Source organism: Chiloscyllium punctatum, chromosome 22 (assembly GCF_047496795.1).
Source record: "Chiloscyllium punctatum isolate Juve2018m chromosome 22, sChiPun1.3, whole genome shotgun sequence".
NCBI lineage: Eukaryota > Metazoa > Chordata > Chondrichthyes > Orectolobiformes > Hemiscylliidae > Chiloscyllium > Chiloscyllium punctatum.
The window spans coordinates 9003051-9023465 of NC_092760.1; the positions used below are offsets into that span (position 1 = coordinate 9003051).

The following is a 20415-nucleotide window of genomic DNA, read 5'->3' on the forward strand; positions in this document are numbered from 1 at the left end:
AGGCAGGGAAGTGAGAGGCAAAGAGAGAGAGAGACACACACAGGGAGAGAAATAGGGAGACAGAAGAGGAGAGACAGACACACTGTGTATGCCTATGAGGGAGAGAGAGCTGTGAGGGCTCACTGGGCTGAATACATCTTAAATGATGAAACAAAATTCAGAGACCGATCTATAGTCATTGACAGTGTGGGGATGGCATTTCAAACCCATAGCCAAAGGAACAATGATGGGAACAATGTCATGGTGAGTTCTTCCTCTGGACCTAACACCATTCTGTCCCTGTCCTGGGAGTGTTTGATGAGGATGGAGTGGAGGGAGATTTACTCTTATCAATCCCAGGATTGTTCCTGCCCTGGATGTATACAGTTGGCATTACATGTGGCATTACAGAGACAACATTTCTCTTTGTATAGCTTCTGCTGTCATTGCCCTGTCAATTTTGGTGGGAGACGGATAAAATGGAGATGTCTGAGTCCTTGAAGTATGAAGCAAGCTCCATTAAACAATCCATGGATGTTAGACTAACTCGGGACATTCACACACATAGGTCAGCTTCCATCATTTGTACAGAAACCACCCTGAACCCCTCGATTAGATTCCAGTCTGAAACGGACTCCTGCATATCTGATATTCTTTATACAATCCACCCCGAGACCCTCAATTAAATGTGGACATCATTGCAGTGTTCTGATTTCTGTTCATTAAACAGCCATAATCATTCTCACTCAGTCCCATTTAGTTCCCATTTCTACAAGTAGATTCTATCTCATTTGTTTTCTTTTTGACTGTTTTCCTTTTTTATCTGCATCCAAATGATATCCAGTGTCACTATTTCCAGTGTTAGTGTCTATAGTTAAAACATCTGACATCGCAATGTCCAGCATTACACTGTCCAATGTCACAGTCTGATCTCAAAGTATCCAGTGATAGTGTCCAGAGTGACAGTGTTGTAACCAGAGTGACAGTGTCCAGAGTTATTGTGCCTGGAGGTACGGTGTCCGGAGTGATACAGGAAAAGGAAGCTGAACCAAAACCAACCTCCCGATCACTGGATTTGCAACACAGTGACATTCAACCATTCAATGACCCACAAAATCGTTCAATTGTTCCTTACCAGAATTTACAAATAACAGATCTTGGATATCAAGTTTATAACTTAATAGATTGTTAATTTCTGTTTCTGTCACTTTAGCAGAACTCAGATGATCATAAACCCATGCACCCCTCCAATTCGCACACCAGCAGACAATTAAGAGATAAACTTGTTTAAAATTTTAATTTGCCAGTTGATAACAGTTTCAATGATAAATAATAGGCCATCATGAAATCCTTTGATGCTGGGTTGTATTACAGGCACAAGAACTGTACACCATGTTTGAACTTAAAGTCACCAGTCAATGCGAACAAATTCTGCAGACCTGTGGAGACTAATACTCATTCCCGAAGACTCACATTCTCATGTCAGACCTTTTAACAAGTTAACAACGGGGGAAATAACAAGACAAAGTCAAACCAAAAAGAATCAACCAAATCATCCACCGACATTTCCGCCACCTCCAAACAGACCCCACCACCAGGGATATATTTCCCTCCCCACCCCTTTCTGCCTTCCGCAAAGACCGTTCCCTCCGTGACTACCTGGTCAGGTCCACTACCCCCTACGACCCACCCTCCCATTCTGGCACTTTCCCCTGCCACCGCAGGAACTGTAAAACCTGTGCCCACACCTCCTCCCTCACCTCTATCCAAGGCCCTAAAGGAGCCTTCCACATCCATCAAAGTTTCACCTGCACATCCACCAATATCATTTATTGTATCCGTTGCTCCCGATGCGGTCTCCTCTACATTGGGGAGACTGGGCGCCTCCTAGCAGAGCGCTTTAGGGAACATCTCCTAGACACCCGCACCAATCAACCAAACCGCCCCGTGGCCCAACATTTCAACTCCCCCCCACTCTGCCGAGGACATGGAGGTCCTGGGCCTCCTTCACCGCCGCTCCCTCTCCACCAGACGCCTGGAGGAAGAACGCCTCATCTTCCGCCTCGGAACACTTCAACCCCAGGGCATCAATATGGACTTCAACAGCTTCCTCATTTCCCCTTCCCCCACCTCATCCTAGTTTCAAACTTCCAGCTCAGTTACTGCCTCCTTGACTTGTCCAACCTGCCTATCTTCTTTTCCACCTATTCACTCCACCCTCTCCTCCTTGACCTATCACCTTCATCTCCTCCCCCACTCACCCTTTGTACTCTATGCTACTCTCTCCCCACCCCCACCCTCCTCTAGCTTATCTCTCCACGCTTCAGGCTCACTGCCTTTATTCCTGATGAAGGGCTTTTGCCCGAAACGTTGATTTCGCTGCTCGTTGGATGCTGCCTGAACTGCTGTGCTCTTCCAGCACCACTAATCCAGTATTTGATTTTCAGCATCTGCAGTCATTGTTTTTACCAAAAAGAACACCAGACCAGTCCAGCAACTTCCAAAGAAGCAGTTCCTCCAAGCCCAAAATCCAGTCAGAGCGAGGTCACTCATGGTTTTTGCTTTCTTTCTCACCATTCTCTGTGATTACCTGCCTGGCAGCATTCCTCTTACTGACTGACCCATTCAATATCCATCCAGCTGTCAGTCCCTGAGCAGAACTACATCTCGGTGCTGAAGCGTCTGCTGTGTTCAGAGAGCAGTAATTCACCTGCATTACCTTTCCTGGCCAGATCCTCACAGCAAACATCAGTCTTTTGTGTCTCCAGTTTTTTTTTAAAGAAGAACTAGCCACTGTTCAAAGTTCAATTCTCAATTTGGACTCAGTTCCAAACCAAAATGAGAAAAATATAAAAATAGTGATGGTCACAACACTGGTCTTGCAGTGTCCAGCTGTACATGCCCACTCGTGCAGAGTTCCAGTAATGCAGTGTCCACTCGTGCAGTGTTCCAGTAATGCAGTGTCCATTCGTGCAGTGTTCCAAGAATGCAGTGTCCACTCGTGCAGTGTTCCAGTAATGCAGTGTTCCAGTAATGCAGTGCCCACTAGTGCAGTGTTCCAGTAATGCAATGCCCACTTGTGCAGTGTTCGAGTAATGCAGTGCCCACTAGTGCAGTGTTCCAGTAATGCAGTGTTCCAGTAATGCAGTGCCCACTAGTGCAGTGTTCCAGTAATGCAGTGCCCACTAGTGCAGTGTTCCAGTAATGCAGTGTTCCAGTAATGCAGTGCCCACCCGTGCAGTGTTCCAGTCAAGCAGTGTCCACTTGTGCAGTGTTGAGTATTATTGGTGGATGTGTGCCTGTGAGACTGGGCACAACTAACCCCATCGACCTGTGGCCAACTGCTTCAACTCCCCCTCCCACTCCACAATGACACTTCGTGCACCACCAAATTCAAGCTATCTGACGACTGGAGGAAGAACACCTCATATTCTGCCTTGGGACCCTCAACCACATGGCATCAACATTGACATCACTAGTTTCCAAATCTCTCCTCTCCCCCCACCTCATCCCAGATCCAACCCTCCAAGTCGGCTCTCCCCTCTTGACCTGTCCATCTTCCTTCCTAACTATATGTTCGACCTTCCCCACCGACCGATCACAATCACCCCCCCCCCATCTGGATTTACTGAGCACCTTCCCAGCTACCTTCCCCAAAAGCCCCACCCTCACTCTATTTATCTCTCAACCCCATTACTCCCCCACATTCCTGATGAAGGGCTTATACCTGAAATATCGGTTCTCCTGCTCCTTGGATGCTGCCTAACCTGCCGTGCTTTTCCAGCACCACACATTTTGACTCTTACAGTAACTAATGTTACAGTGCTAAGTCTCACAGCGCCCAGTGTTACAGTGGATAGTATTAAGGTATCCAATCTCCACAGTGCCCAACACTATCGTGCCCAGCCTCACACTGTCTCGTGTTCCAGTGGCCATGTTACAGCATGCAGTCTCACTGTGCCTGGCCTCCACAGCAGCCAGTGTTATACTATACAGTCTCACAGTGCCCAGTCTCTCAGTGTTTACGATGTCTCACCCACCACCCCTACCAACATCACCGAGGTTTACTCCATCCCAACCTCTAACCCATCCCCAGTTTTACCAAGTGTCCTGTTTCGGAGATATTCCTCCATGCACTGTACTGCCGTGTTGTCCATGTTGGGGTCAAACTTATTTGCAAAGAAACATCTCTGACGGACCACCCAATGTAGATCTCCTGCCCCATACACACAAACCAAGTGGCGATACCTTCCCGTGCAGGGAGGGTATAGGGCACCCCTCGCAACGTGAACCAGCCTCAAAGGACCACTTTACTGCCCGGCCAAGTGTCCTGGTGGCTGCTTGGGTGTATGGGATGGAGCCTGGTACATTGGGCATTCTGTGCAGGGTAGCCCACACATGCTCGTCCGGGCTGTAGGTATCCTCCGACCACTTGAGGAAGGCCTGGATCTCGGCACTGTCAAACACATGGCCAACAAACTCTCTGGAGGCCATGAAGTAGGCGCTGCCCACGAAGATGGAGGGGCTGATGTTCGGCTAGTCTTTGAGTTGTGCCGTCAAGACGACTTGGTCGAGGGTATCGTGGTGGTATTGCCAACATTTCTAAAAGGCAAGTGCAAGAGAGAGTGAGAGAGATGAGAAAGCAGAAATGATAGCTTTTCAACTTCACCTATGGCTTTTTCCCTCCCCAACTCCTCTGCACTCTCCTCGCCCCCAGCTCCAGCAAGATCCATGCACACTCCTTCTCTCAGTTACTCACCTTACAGTGGAGAACAAGGCCATTCAGCCCCTCAGGCCTTTCTCACTCCTATTGCCTAGTGCCAGTCACCTGCCAATTTCCCCATATCCCTGCCTCCCAAACCATCTCCCAATGCTCATTCGCTGAGTAAACATTAAACCCATCCTCAAACTCTCCCAGTGGATCTGGCTTCAAGCTGTGCCCTCTGGTGATAAAGGTTGAGAGCACCAGAAAAATAGATCCTTCAGCCCACCGTGTCTGCGCTGGCAAAACAGGCTCCTTGCTACTCCAGTCTCATTTTCCAGCACTGGGAACATCGCCTTTCATGCCTCACCAGTGCAATGGAGACACTTTCCTGTGGTCATCAACTCCTGGAGTGGGACTTGAACACAGAGCTTTTGCCTTAGAGAGAAGGACATGGTGTGCAGGGATATAGATCTTTGAAAGTTGCATTGCAGATAGACAGGGTGGTGAAGTAGGTGTTTGATACCTTTACCTTCATTGGTCAGCGCATTGAATATAGGAGTTGGGATGTAATGTTGCAGCTGTAACAGAGATGGATAGAGCTCTGAAAGATAGTGGAATCAAGGGTTATGGGGATAAGGCAGGAACAGGATACTGATTGTGGATGATTAGCCATGATCATAATGAATGGTGATTCTGGCTGGAAGGGCTGAATGGCCTACTCCTGCACCTATTGTCTATAAGTAGGAGTATCTTTGACTATCTCTGATATGCCTTTGCCATTACCAAGTGTGATCTATTGTCTGTAGAGGACATTGGTGAGGCCACTTTTAAAATACTGCATACAATTCTGGTCGCCCTTCGAAATGAAGGATGTTGTTAAACTTGAGAGGGTGCAGAAAAGATTTACCAGGATGTTGCCGAGATTGGAGGGTTTGAGCTACAGTAAGAGGTTGAATAGGCTAGGGCTATTTTCTCTGGAGTGTCGGATGCTGAGGGGTATCCTTACAGAAGTTCATAAAATCAGGAGGAGCATGGATAGATGTTGAAATGATCAGTCAGATGATAGTACACTTCACACAGCTTCCTTTATCACATACATGCAAGAAGACTCAACCAGCCGGGTCAAAGCCCACCCTTGCCTGGAGAGTCTGAAACAGGCAGTTGCAATCACACTTTTACACACAAATCAGCGTTCCCCTTTCACGAATTACATTTTGATTTCAAGCCTTAGCAACACAACTGATCAATCAGATCCTGATCTAGGTACGTGACGTTTAGCATTAGATCATTGACCTTAAACTTCTACAACACCTGTTGAGTGTTGTTTCGGTCTTCCTGCCTTCTCACTTAATGGGAGCCAGTTTCAGTAAGCTAGCTAGCTTCCATACGTGCTTGGCTGCACTTTTCTGTTGCTGCTCAGAATTGTTTAGCTGACCTCCTTTTCTGTTCTTGCCCCATTTTGATTCCTTCCAGGTCGGCTGTATAGCCAAAGGTCTTTTCCCAACGGTGGGGGAGCCCAAAACTAGAAGCATAGGTTTAAGTTGAGAGGGGAAAGACCTGAGGGGTTACTTTTTCACGCAGTGGGTGATGTGTGCCTGGAATGAGCTTCCAAGAGGTGGTGGAGGCAGCTGGTACAATGACAATATTTAAAAGGCATCTAGATGTGGACATGAATAGGAATAGGTTAGAGAGATATGTGCTAAAGGCTGGCAAATGGGACTAGGTCAGATTAGGAAGACTGGTCAGCGCAGACAGGTTGAACTGAAGGGTCTGTTCCATACTGTATGATGTTATGACTCTGTGCTCTCTGGTTATTGAGGTTTAGAGCACCAAAATAATAAGTTGCCCTTCAGCCCATCGTGTCTGCACTAGTCAAAAAGACAAGCTTCGAACTATTCTCATCCCATTTTGCAGCACTTGGCCCATACCCTTGAGTGACTCACAAAAGCAATGAAGACACCTTCCTATGGCCATCAGCTCCTGGAGTAGGACTTGAATCCAAAGCTCCTCCCTCAGAGTGAAGGACACCACACATTAGATTCTCTACAGTATGGAAACAGGCCATTTGGCCCAACAAGTCCACACCAATCCTCTGAAGAGCAACCCATCCACACCCATTACCCTACCCGATATTTACCCTTGACTAATGTACCCGAACACTATGGGTAATTTAGCACGACAAATCTACCTGGCCTGCACATCTTTGTGGATTGTGGCAGGAAACCAGAACACCCGGAGGAAACCCACGCAGACATGGGGAGAATGTGCAAACTCCACACAGACAGTCGCCCAAGGCTGGAATCGAACCCAGGTCTTTGGCGCTGTGAGACAACAGTGCTAACCACTGAGCCACCGTGCCACCCCTTCTGCAAGACACAAGACACTTTATTTACATTGTGTCAAAAGATATCTTTTATCCTCGGTCCTTGTGGCATCATGCATGGGAGATATGGATCCTTGGTTACCAAGGGGAGGATAGATGGTATGCAGGAATGTGGATGGTGGAACAGGATCAAAAGGGCCAATAGCCTACTCTTGTTCCTTGTATGTATGGGAGCAGATTTTTTTTTTTCAAACTTACATCGGAACTTGCCATCATCTCATACAAATGTAGTTTAGGCTTCATTTACGTTTCAATTCCTCAGATCTCCCTACCATGCCTCTAACCCAAAATCTTAGATCTGCATTCCATTGCACTTGGACAATTGGTGAACAGTGAAGTATATTTCCTTGTCTTCATTACCGAGTGCTCACCCTGTACCCATTGAATAAACCTCACCCCAATCTCCTTTGTTCCAATGGGAGCATCGTTGACCTTTCCAACTGTGCCATCCAACTTAAACCCTGGCACCAGTCTGCAAAATCTCCGCGCTGTCCTGAGGGCCCTCACATCGTTTTATAGTCACCGGAAATGACCACAACAATCCAACTGGGGCTAAACCAATTCGACAGGCAGCATAACTCACCCATTTATTGGCATCAATGCCTCTATTTATGAAGCCTTCTGCTTTTCTACCCTCTTATGGCCTCCCCCATCTTCTAATGTTGATGAATGTTTATTGCCAGATCCCTCTAATCCTGCGCACTCTTTACGATTGTGCCATTACATTTCTATTACCTCTCCACATCCTTCTCCCAAAACATATCACCTTACACTCTTCTGTATTCACCTCTGACTGGATGCTGTCTGTTCACTGTGGTGACTCTGGACAATTCACATCATCCTCACCATTTGCCAATCCTCCAGGTTTATCATTGCCCCGAATATGGGCATTTTGCCACATACTCCAAGATTGATATCACTGACATATTGAATAAAAGCAGTCGTCTATTTAGGGTTGAGATACTGAAACATTTAACTTACAGGATAGTGAAGTAATGGAATTCTGTACCACAGAAAGCTGTGGAGTTTGAGTCATTGAATATATCCAAGAATGCGATTAACAAATATTTACGTTTCAAAAGCATCAAAGGCATGGGGAGAAAGCGGTAGTATGGCATTGAGATAGAGGATTAGCCACGATCATATAGTACGGTGGGCCTCACGGAGGGCCAAATCATCTTCTCCTGCTCCGGGTCTTGATGTTTATATGTCCCAGCTGTGTGGATCATTCTCACCTACCAACCTACCAACCTCTCGTCCAAAACAAGATCCATGAATCAGGGCTTGTGTTGTCAATTTTGTTGTTCAGCCATTTTTATCTAGTGCCTAGTGAAACACTTCATTGAATCCAGTTCAGACAATATTCTCTGCATTCAAATTCTCAGCTACTTCATCAATGCATGATGCGAGGTTGGAGACTTACCTTTTGAAAACCTGCACTGGCTTCGCTTCATTAATTTGATCTAAAGCAGGTTGGTGCGAATTGCAGCCGTAACTACCAGCATGAATGTCAAGTGCATGATATAAAGTAAACTAGGATCCATGCGGTGTGAGCCTCGGAGACCCAGGTTCAAGTCGCTTCTGTTCCAGAGTTGTGCGATAACATCTTTGAACAGGTTCATCAGTAAATGTAAGACCATTAACAAGTCGGGACAGGAGTCGGCCATTTGGTCCCTCAAGCCAGCTTCACTAGGATCATGGCTGATTCAACATTCCTCAAGTCCATGTTCTTGCCCTATCCCCATAATGCTTAATTCCCCAACTGAGCAAGAATCTATTCATCTGAACCTTAAATATATACAAGGACAGCTCTCTGTGGCAAGGAATTCCAAAGATTCACAACCTTCTGAGAGAGGAAATTCCACCTCATCTCAGTCTCAAACTGGTGCCCCTTTATTCTGAGACAATACCCCCCCCCCCCCCCCCCCCCCGGGACCTGGACTCTCCCATGAGGAGAAACATCCTTTCAGCATTTACCCAGTCAAGCCCCTTAATCCTGTCCATTTCAATGGGGTCACCTCTCATTCTTCTAAACTCCAGTGAGTAGAATCCTGTTTAGCCTTTTGTTTTTAAGACAATCCCTCCATAATGGGGCCATCCCACCGAACATTCTCTTAACTTCCTCCTGACTTTTATACTCCAACCCTCCTTCAAATAAGGGCAAAAATTCCACTTCAGTTCTAAAGAAAGGTCACCAGACTCGAAACATTGACTCTTCTTTCTCTCCATGAATGCTACCTGACCTGCTGAGTCTCTCCAGAAATTTCTGTTTTTGTCCAACATTCCATTAGTCTTCCCAATTACCTGCTGCCCCCGTGTGCAAGCTTTCCATGTTTCATTCACTAGTTCCCCTGAGTCCCTTTGTGTTGCAGCTTTCTGAAGCTTTCTCCATTTAAATAATATTCTATTCTTTTGATTTCCCTTCCAAATGAACAACTTCACATTTTCCTACATTGCACTCCATTTGCCAACATTTTTGCCAACTTAACCTATCAATATCTGACTGTAAAGCACATAAGACAACATTTTTTACTGTAACTCGATTATACATGACAGTAATATATCAGCAAGGTTTGAGAAGGTTTGTAGTTCAGGTTGAGGTTCTAGATGTAGGTTTGCTCGCTGAGTTGGAAGGTTCGCTGAAGATGTAGCCTAGTATGGTGACAAAACACCTGAAAATGAACCTTCCAGCTCAATGAGCAAACCTACATCCAGAGTAATATTTCAAGTCAACCTCAGAATACAACGGGATCTTGATCAGATGGGATAATAGGCCGAGGAGTGCCAGATGGAGTTTAATGTCGATAAATGTGAGGTGCTCAATTTTGGAAAGGCAAATCAGGGCAGGAACAATACACTTCATGGTAAAGTCTGGGGAGTGATGATGAAACAAGAGATCTTGGAATGCAGATTCATAGTTTCTTGAAAAAGGAGTCGCAGATAGACATGGTAGTGAAGAAGTCATTTGCTACACTTGTCATTATTGGTCAGTGCGTTGTGTGTAGGATTTGGGAGGTCATGCCGTGGCTGAACAGGACATTGGTTCAGAAAAGATTTACAAGATGTTGCCAGAGCTGAATGTGGAAATGCAGGAGATTGGTACTAGATGCGGAATAATTACAGACACGATGGGCTGAATGGCATCCTTCCGCAAGAATTCTTTAATTCTGTGACTGGCGCAGAGGGAGATTAACTTCAAGGTTCATGTTATCAGGAGGGACACCAAAGCCCTTAGCTGAGTGGTCAGAAAACTCCCTACTCCTTATCTGAACTAAGGCATAACTTGTCTCCACCACTATCATAGCATAAGTCAGCCATTCGTCCCTTCAAGTCTGCTCCACCATTCAAGAAGATCACTGCTCTTCTGGTTGCAATTTCAATTCCACATTTCTATCGTTTGCCCCGGGGTCCTTATCTTGTTTTAAAAATAAGGTCACCTTGCTCACCCTTTCATAACTTCATCAACTCAGCCTTCACAACTTCGTACAGAAGAGATTTACACAGTGCAACAGACCTCTCAGGGGAAAATAATTCTGCAAGGCATTGGTGAGGCCACTTTTGGAGTACTGGGTAAATTTGTGATTGCCCTGCTATTGGAAGGGTGTTGTTAAACTGCAAAGGATGCTGAATAGATTTACAAAGATGTTGCCAGGACTGCAGTTATAAGGAGAGGCTAGATAGGCTAGGACTTTTCTCACTGGAGTATTGGAGGGTGAAGGGTGACCATATAGAAGTTTATAAAATTGTGGGGGAAATCAATAAAAGTGAATAGCCCCAGGATGGGGGAGTCCAAACCCAGAGGGCATAGGTTTAAGGTGAGACCTGAGGGTGGTGCAAATACGGAGCAAGTTGCCAAAAAGAATTGTTGTAATGGATACAATCACAAGATTTAACAGACGACATAAATAGGACAAGTTTAGAGGGATATGGACCAAAGACAGGATAAGGGGACTAGTTCCAATTAGGATAACTGGTTAACATGGATGAGTTGGACGAAAGGGTATGTTTCGGTGCTGTAGGACTCTGACGATATCTTATTCTACAGAACATCTTGTCAAACCTACAAGAGAAAGCAATGTCCCAGCAACCACCTTACCATGTCCCCTCAGAGAAACTTATACATTTCAAAACGATCTCTCAGATTTCCAAACTTAAATGTGTAAAAGCCAATTTGTTCAACCTTCATCCCCGGGAAAAAGGCAGGTGAAACTTGCTGTCAATGTAATTATTTTATGTTTTAAATGAGAGAAAAATGTACAGTCTAATTCTGATGTGGTCTCATCAAGGCCTTGTGTGGCACTCTCTCCACCCCTCAGGTCTGGAAATGGACTCTACATTTTGAAGAAAAATGTCTGTGTTAATGTACTCTGGACGAGAAAGGACTCTGTTTGTTGGTAATTAACTATCATATGGTTTGTTGGGCTTATCACCTGCACTGTCTTGCATGTCCCTGGGTCTGGTAGGTCTTACTGTGAGCTGGGAGGCTCGTGGGTCGTCCTGAAAGCTGTCACCCCGAGAGCCGGAGGGTGGGTAGGCCATCCTGTGAACCTGAAGGTTGGTAGGCTGTCCCGAAAGCCGGAGGGTGTGTAGGCCACCCTGATGACAGTCTCCCCGAGAGCTAGATGGTGGGTAGACCATTCTGAGCACCGTCATCCTGAAAAGGGGTAATCGGGATGGGCTGTCCTAGAGGTGGTCGAAAGCTGTATCAGAGCAGCCAAGAGCCAGAAAGCGTGTAGGGGCGGGCTGAGATCCAGAAGGCTTATGGGCTGCCCTGCACGCTGTCGTCCCAGGGAAGGGGACAGGCTGTCCTAGAGGTGGCTGAAAGGTGTGCCAGGATAGCCATTGGCCAGATGGCGCATCGGGGTGGGTGAGAGCCCAATGGTACGTAGGGGCAGACCGAGAGCTAGAAGGTGGGTAGCTGTCCTCAGCGCTGTCACCCCGGGTGGGTACTGGGGCGGACAGTCCTTGAGGTGGTCGAAAGGTGTCTCAGGCCGGACCGAGAGCCGGAAGGCGCGTAGGGGCGGGCTGCCTGAGAGTGGTCGGAAGGTGGGAGGGACGGGGGCTTGCTGGGTCTGTATTATCTGCACTTTTTAACGTAGCAGGATTGTCTTATGCATAAATGTCATTGTTGCTGTCTTTTCATATTTGAAACTGGGATTTGTGGTTTGTCCTCAATTCCCTGTAAACTGGTTGAACAGCAGGGCTTGAGGCCGAGCTTTGCTGCTCCTCTCCCTTGTATAATTGTTGATGTCTGCAGCTGTAAATGTTAACTGTTGTGCAGTAACCTTTTTTTTGTACTTGTTTCATAAAATAAAAAAATAAAAAGGGGAATGCTCCTCTCCCTTGTAAAATTGCTGTCTCTTGTATACAGTTGTAAATGTTAACTGTTTTTGTAAACTGCTTTGTAACTGTTTAATAAAATTTATAAACAGGAGATTCAGAGGTCTTCTCAATTTAGGGGACTGACTCTGTGCTGGCTGGGTCACAGTCAGTGTGTTACTGTTGGTTTCTGCTTGTTTTTTGTGTGGGGGAAACCTGATTCCTGAACTGGCTGAATTATTTAGCCAGTTTGTTAACTGGCATTCCTTTAGGGAGGACTGATTGTTAAACTCCTGATGCACAGACTGTGTTTCAGGTGTAACTCAGTTCTCATTAGGGGACTGTTGTTTCACTGACTGGTTATAGTCTGTGTGTTACTCTTTTCTTCACTTTTAAGAAAAGGACAATGTTAATTTTGTGGTAGGGCTTAGCCCTTGGACTCTAGTTTTGTTTTTTGTATGTGTCCTCACTGTTTGGACTGAGCCCTTGTAGAAGACATACATTTTACCAGAGGAGCTGTTCCTGTGGGGAGGTCTAGCTCTGAGACTGGGCCTCTGAAGATTGAACACCTGTGTGTGTGCTGGGAGGTGAGCACTAGCTGTATCCTGGAGTTTGGGAGAAGACCTTCCCTTCAGGAATGGACCAAAACCCCTGTATGTTAACCACCTTTACAATGTACTGTGTTCCTGTGAGTGGGCCTGGCTCTCCAAGGATGTGCCAGGACTCCATGGAGACTGAACACCTGTGTGCTGTGGGGTGTGCATTTGCTGCCTTTGGGAGTGGACTCTGCCCTTGGTTGTAGACCTTGTTTTTAACAGGGGACTCGGTTTCTGACAACACATGTTGTAAACTGGAGTGGACTCTGTTCCTGAGAACTCTTTTTTTTTGAAGACTCACTATTTGGACTCTGTGTACCAGAAAGGACTCTATTTTTTCACAATTAACTCTATTGTGTTTCTTGTTGGGCTTATCACCTGCACTGTCTTGTGTGTCCCTGGGTCTGGCAGGCCTTACTGTGAACTGGGATGTTCATGGGTCGTCCTGAAAGCTGTCACCCTGAGAACCAGAGGGTGGGTAGGCCACCCTGATGCCAGTTGCCCCTAGAGCCAGTAGGTGGGTAGGCCATTCTGAGCGCAGTCGCCCTTAGAAGGGGTAATCTGGATGGGCTGTCCTACAGGTGGTCGAAAGGTGTGTCAGGCCGGACTGAGAGCCGGAAGGCGCGTAGGGGCGGGCTGCCTTAGAGCGGCCAGAAGGTGGGAGGGATTGGGGGGGGAGGTGGGGGGTGGAGGCTTGCTGGTTTTTTTGGGGGTCTGTATTGTATGCTCTGTTTCTTACACAGTTGGACTGTCTTATATGTAGGGAATGTCATTGTTACTGTTCGTAATGATTGAAACTGGGATTTGAGGTTTGTCCTCCTTTCCCTGAAAACCGGTTGAATGTCAGGGTTTGGGCTTGGCTTTGTCATTCCCCTCCCTTGTAAAATTGCTGTTTCTCTGTATACAGGTGTAAATGTAATTGTTTGTATAAACTGTGAATTGTTTAATAAAATATAAATAAACAGGACTGTCTGTTTCCTTTCTTCCTGGTGATGGAATATAAATTGTGAGGAGCAATTAGAACATAGAACATAGAACAATGCAGCACAGAACAAGCCCTTCGGCCCACGATGTTGTGCCGAACTTCCAACCGAGATTAACCCCCATCCATGTACCTATCCAAATGCCGCTTAAAGGTCACCAATGATTCTGACTCTACCACTCCCACGGGCAGCGCATTCCATGCCCCCACCACTCTCTGGGTAAAGAACCCACCCCTGACATCTCCCCTATACCTTCCACCCTTCACCTTAAATTTATGTCCCCTTGTAAAACTCTGTTGTACCCGGGGAAAAAGTTTCTGACTGTCTACTGTATCTATTCCTCTGATCATCTTATAAACCTCTATCAAGTCACCCCTCATCCTTCGCCGTTCCAACGAGAAAAGGCCGAGAACTCTCAACCTATCCTCGTACGACCTACTCTCCATTCCAGGCAACATCCTGGTAAATCTTCTCTGCACCCTCTCCAAAGCTTCCACATCTTTCCTAAAGTGAGGCGACCAGAACTGCACTCAGTACTCCAACTGTGGCCTAACCAAAGTCCTGTACAGCTGCAACATCACTTCACGACTCTTGAATTCAATCCCTCTGCTATATGTTATAAATGTTATTATAAATGTTGTCTGCGAAAATCACAAAGCTGAATCATGAAAGAGGAAGGGGAGTGTAGGTTAAGCTAGATATACTTGTACAAACAGTTGTAAGCATCTGTTTCCCACTTCTGCAAAAACAAAAACCACAATCAAGAGGTCATAAGGCTCCGTGTGGACGAAGAATGAGAGGAAAAGTTGCTTTAGCAAGCAAGGAAGCAGATGGCACTGAAGGAAGATATACGCTAACAATAGACCACAGAGGGATGTGGTGAAATGGCCAAGCAAAACCTGTACTGTTAGGCACAAGGCCAGATAAGGCAAGAGATAAACAAGAGGAATGGGCGCTGGGTTTAGAGTAGTGGGAGGAGGGAAAGAGAAATGAATTGTATTAAGGTTTTGTACTGTGTGCCTACCTTGTAGATACCACTCTTGCAAGAGTATATCAGATGATACTGCTGCTGCAGATCTTGTCTTGGACTGAAATTATTGAAGTGAGTGGGTTCTATTTCCCATATAAATTAAGATTTACACACTTGTTGTTTTTCACTGCATCTGACACCTACACACATGACATGGGTACAAGGGAAAAATAAGTATGACTGCTGTCGGGTGGTAGTGGAAGAAAAATAAACAGGCATGTCAAGGGATCTGCTCACTGAGAGCTGGCTCGAGGGGAGCTGGATCAGCATATGAAGGACTCTTCAATCCTCTCGAGGAGAGGAGACTAACTTCGAAACAGCTTCAGTGTGTCTTATGTGCTGCTGTTGGTGTCCTCCTACTGAAAAGGAGTTTCAAATCTTCTTTCATGGTTTGTTGTGATTTGTTTTCTGGGGTTTCTTTCTGCTTATTTCTGTTAATTTGAAGCTGTGCGCAGCTGCACAGGCAGCTACTACCACCACTGCTGCTATAGTCTGGGCCTGCTCCTCCTACTGAAGCCTGGACCTCGCCTGCACCCCTGCTGCTGCTGCCTGGGCCTACCTACACCTGGGGACGACTTCGACTGCTACTCCTGAGGCTGCTTCCGAAAAAAATAAACAGGATGATCAGATGTTCTGTTCACTCTGAGCTGGCTCTGAGGAAGCTGGATCCGTGTCAAGGACTCCATGTGTAAACAAAATGGTGAGTTGGTGACTGGATAATGGCCTCTGTGAAGTTATTCCTGATGTAGGGGTTTCCTGCTCCTCTGATGCTGCCTGACCTGCTGTGCTTTTTCAACACTGCTCTAATCTTGACTGTAATCTTCAGCATCTGCAGTACCCACTTACAGTCACAGAGATGTACAGCATGGAAACAGATCACCGGTCCAATCTGTCCAGGCCGACCAGATATCCCGACCCAATCTAGTTCCACCTGCCAGCACCCGGCCTAGATCCCTCCAAACCCTTCCTATTCATATACCCATCCAAATGCCTCTTAAATGTTGCAATTGTACCAGTCTCCACCACATCCTCTGGCAGCTCATTCCATACACATACCACATTCTCCATGAAAATGTTGCCCCTCAGGTCTCTTTTATATCTTTTCCCTCTCACCCGAAACCTATGCCCTCTAGTTCTGGACTCCCCGACCCCAGGGAAAAGACTTTGTCTATTTAACCTATCCATGCCCCTCATAATTTTGTTAACCTCCTATAAGGTCACCCCTCAGCCTCTGATATTCCAGGGAAAACAGCCTCAGCCTATTCAGCGTCTCCCTTTAGCTCAAATCTCCAACCCTGGCAACATCCTTGTAAATCATTTTGGAATCCTTTCAACATCTTTCCAATAGGAAGGAGACCAGAATTGCACGCAATATTACAACAGGGCCTAACCAATGTCCTGTACAGCCACAAATGACCTCCCAACTCCTGTACTCCATACTCTGATCAATAAAGGACCATATACCAAACGCTGCCTTCACTATCTTATCTACCTGCAACTCTGCTTCAAGGAGCTAGGAACCTGCACTCCAAGGTTTCTTTGTTCAGAAACACTCCCAAGGACCATTAAATGTTTAAGTCCTGCTAAGATTTGCTTTCCCAAAATGCAGGACCTCACACTTATCTGAATTAAACTCCATCTGCCATGTCTCAGCCTATTAGCCCATCTGGTCCAGATCTTGTTGTAATCTGAGGTAACCCTCTTCGCCGTCCACTACACCTTCAATTTTGGTGTCATCTGCAAACTTACTAACTGTACCTCTTATGCTTGCATCCAAATCATTTATGTAAATGACAAAAAAATAGAGGGCCCAGCACCGATCCTTGTGGCACTCCACTGGTCACAGGCCTCCAGTCTGAAAAACAACCCTCCACCACCACCGTCTGTCTTCTACCTTTTAAGCCAGTTCTGTATCCAAATGGCTAGTTCTCCCTGTATTCCATGAGATCTAACCTTGTTAATCAGTCTCCCATGGGGAACCTTGTTGAATACCTTACTGAAGTCCATATAGATGACATCTACTACTCTGCCCTCATTAATCCTCTTTGCTACTTCTTCAAAATTCACCCAGACAATCTCTGACACCTTTCCCCTTCCTGGACCTCTCCATCTCTGGCAACCGACTAATCGCGGACATCTACTGCAAACCCACCAACTCCCACAGCTACCTGAAATACACCTCCTCCCACCCTACCCCTGTAAAAACATTATCCCTTATTCTCTGCCTCTGCTGCATCTGTTCCCAGGAGGACCACTTCCATCACAGAACATCCCAGATGGTGTCCTACCTCCAAAAACTACAACTTCCTCTCCCACATGGTTGACAATGCTCTCCAGTGCATCTGCTCCATTTCCTGTACTTTCATCCTTAAACCACACCCCTCCCAACACAACAGAGACAGTACCCCTTGGTCCTCACCTTCTACCCCACCAACATCCAGATACATTGCTTTATCCTTCACCACTTCTGCCACTTACAAACAGACCGCACCAGTAGGGACATATTTCCCTCTGCACTCCATCTGCATTTCAGAGACCATTCCCTCTGCAACTACCTTGTCAGATTCACACCCCCTACCAACCCACTGTCCCCTCCTGGCACCTTCCCTGGCCTCTGGAAGAAGTGCAAAACCTGTACCCACACCTTCCCCCTCACCTCAGTCCAAGGCTCCAAAGGATCCTTCCACAACTGACAGAAGTATACTTGTACCTCCACCAATGTCATCTACTGCATCCATTGCACCTGATGTGGTCTCCTCTACATCGGGGAGACAGAACTCTGACTTGTGGATTGTTTCAGAGAACATCTCTGGGACACCCACACTCACCAACCAACCCCACCGCCTCTGGCTGAATACTTTAACTGCCCCCTTCTGGATTAGTGGTGCTGGAAGAGCACAGCAGTTCAGGTAGCATCCAAGGAGCTTCGAAATCGACGTTTCGGGCAAAAGTCCACTAATCCAGAATCTGGTTTCCAGCATCTGCAGTCATTGTTTTTACCACTTTAACTCCCCCTCCCACCAAGGGCATGCAGGTTCTGGGCCTCCTCCATCACCAAACCCTTACCAGCTGACGCCTGGATATTCCACCTTGGAACCCTGCAACCAGGTAGATCATTGTTGATTTCACTAGTTTTCCCATTTCCCCACCCCAACTTATCACAGTCCCAAGCCTCCAACTCAGCACCACCCTCCTGACCGGTCCACCTTCCTTCCCACCTGTCCACTCCACCTTCCACAAACCCCCCCCCCCCCCCCATACCTTCATCTGTCTATCACTTTTCCAGCTTCCTTCCACCCCCAGCCCCACACCCTTCCCACTTATCTCTCAGCCTCCTGGCCCACAAGCCTCATTCCTGATGAAGGGCTTATATCCGAAACATTGATTCTTCTGCTCTTCAGATACTGCCTGAGCTGCTGTGCTTTTCCAGTGCCACATTCTTGTCCCTGATCTCCAGCATCTGTAGTCCTCACTTTCTCCTCCACTCTTAACCTACCTACATTCCTGTATACTCTCGTAATCAGTCTATATCCCGCCTTATCCCAGGCTCAGCCCTCTCTTTCAACGCCATCCCTTTCACCTGACCATTTTCCTTTCCACCCATCTGCTCCCCCCCGCCACTGTCCAATCACAGCCACCTCCTCCCTGCATCCACCAATCGCCATCCCACCCACCTTTCCCCAGCCCCACGCCCACATTTTTTCTGCAGCCCCTTCCTCTCCCCGGGTTCTGATGAAAGTTTCCGACCTGAAACGTCAATTGCCCTTCTACTCTGTTTGCAGCTCAACTCTCCAACTCCTCTCTATTCCTTTGTACATTCTGAACCTCCCTCCATGCAGTTGAACAATTTTAACAACCCTGTCTCTCTTTGTACAGTCGGGAGTGAAGGACTGGAAGAGAGAGAGAGAGAGAGAGATGATGGAGGGAGGGAGGATGGAAAACACTTGGATGAAGAGAGGCCCAGCAGACAGAAAGGCGGTTACCTTTTTGAACCCTGGTGCAGGATCCGACTCAATCACGTTGGAGCCGTTCAGAGCTCTGAGGCTGCGGACTATCTCCCGGTTGGTCTTCAGGGGGTGGTCTTGGCCACATACGTTGATGAAGTACCTCCAGGGGACAGGGCTCTCCAGCAGCTCCTTCATGCAGTTGAGATCTGCCTGAACTCTGCTCCAGCCAGATTAGGTGACCCACTCCAGCTTGGCTGCGACAAAGACATTGTGGAAACACGAAGCGATGGCCCGAACAGCCGCATGAAATTGATTCGGGGATTTGCGGTCCCCGTGGATACAGTAGACATTCTGTGGGGCGTAAATGCTCCGTAGAAGCCTCTCGAACATCTCAATGCTCTGGTGGATGACCATGGAGTAAGCCAAGGGGAAGTGTTCCTCCTCAGGGCTCAGGGGGACAGTGATATACTTGCGGGCCCTCACAAACGATCTGCAATTTCGGGTCATGTTCAGAAATCTCCCTCAGTGACGGCCTGGTGCTTGAGGGAGATAGTAATGGAGTTGAGGAGGGCCCTTTCCACCTCCTGCCTGTCCCCCTGGATGATCTGCCAGCAGGTGGAGTTCTCCTCGACCAGCAGGAGGTGCTCCTGCATTGGACTGGCGCCTGGTTTCACCAGCCTGAGGGTCAGCCGGTCCCCTCCTCTCTGGACCAGCAGCCATTGGCACAACAAGACCACACTGAGCACACACAGCGCTGATCTGAGGCACGACCAGTGGGTACAACGCTGGCTCAGCTTGGGCATAGCGCTTTCCCGAGGGCAATGTCCCCATCCGACAGGCGATAGGCAAATGCAGAATGGATGCTCTCTGTGCTGGGCAGCACTGCCTTCACTAGACCGTGGGGAAGGAGTGACTGCAATTTGCTGGAGAGGTCGCAGCAGCCAGTCCCCTCTCCTTGTTAGACTTTTGTCTTTCCTATTCCCAAAGATTCAACGAATAACTCCGACTTTCACTCCCTCTCCCCCCGGAACTGCTCTCCCTCTGGAATTTCTCTCCCACTTTAACACCTCTCCCTCTATCTGTGACCCCTTTGTAATCACTCTCCCTCTATAACCCCTCTCCCTTTGTAATCCCTCTCCTCCACTAACTCATCCCTCTCCCTCAGTAACTCCTCTCTCGTTCCTCCTCTCTTTCTGTCCCTGTGTAACTCCTCCCTCTCTCTCTCTGTCTCACTAATTCCTCTCCCTCTCTCTGTCTCTCTCAGTAACTCCTCTCCTCCCTCTCTCGGTAACTCCTCTCCCTCTCTCTGTCTCTCTCAGTAACTCCTCCCGCCCTCCTCTGGATGAAACCCAGCCAATGTTCCGTTGTTTCTCTGTCGGAGTCCGGGCTCCTCTCGCTCCTGTCTGCCTGCCTGGCAACAGGCGTTTCCTTTCCCGGTCTCTGCTTCTCTTCAGCCGTTCCTGGACCGGTGTT

General features: G+C 47.4%; 1 pseudogene; it reads right to left on the minus strand.

Moving 5' to 3' along the window:
• Positions 1-4043: 4043 nt before the first annotated feature.
• On the minus strand, positions 4044-19745 carry LOC140493865 (beta-1,3-galactosyl-O-glycosyl-glycoprotein beta-1,6-N-acetylglucosaminyltransferase 3-like; annotated as a pseudogene).
• Positions 19746-20415: the final 670 nt, after the last annotated feature.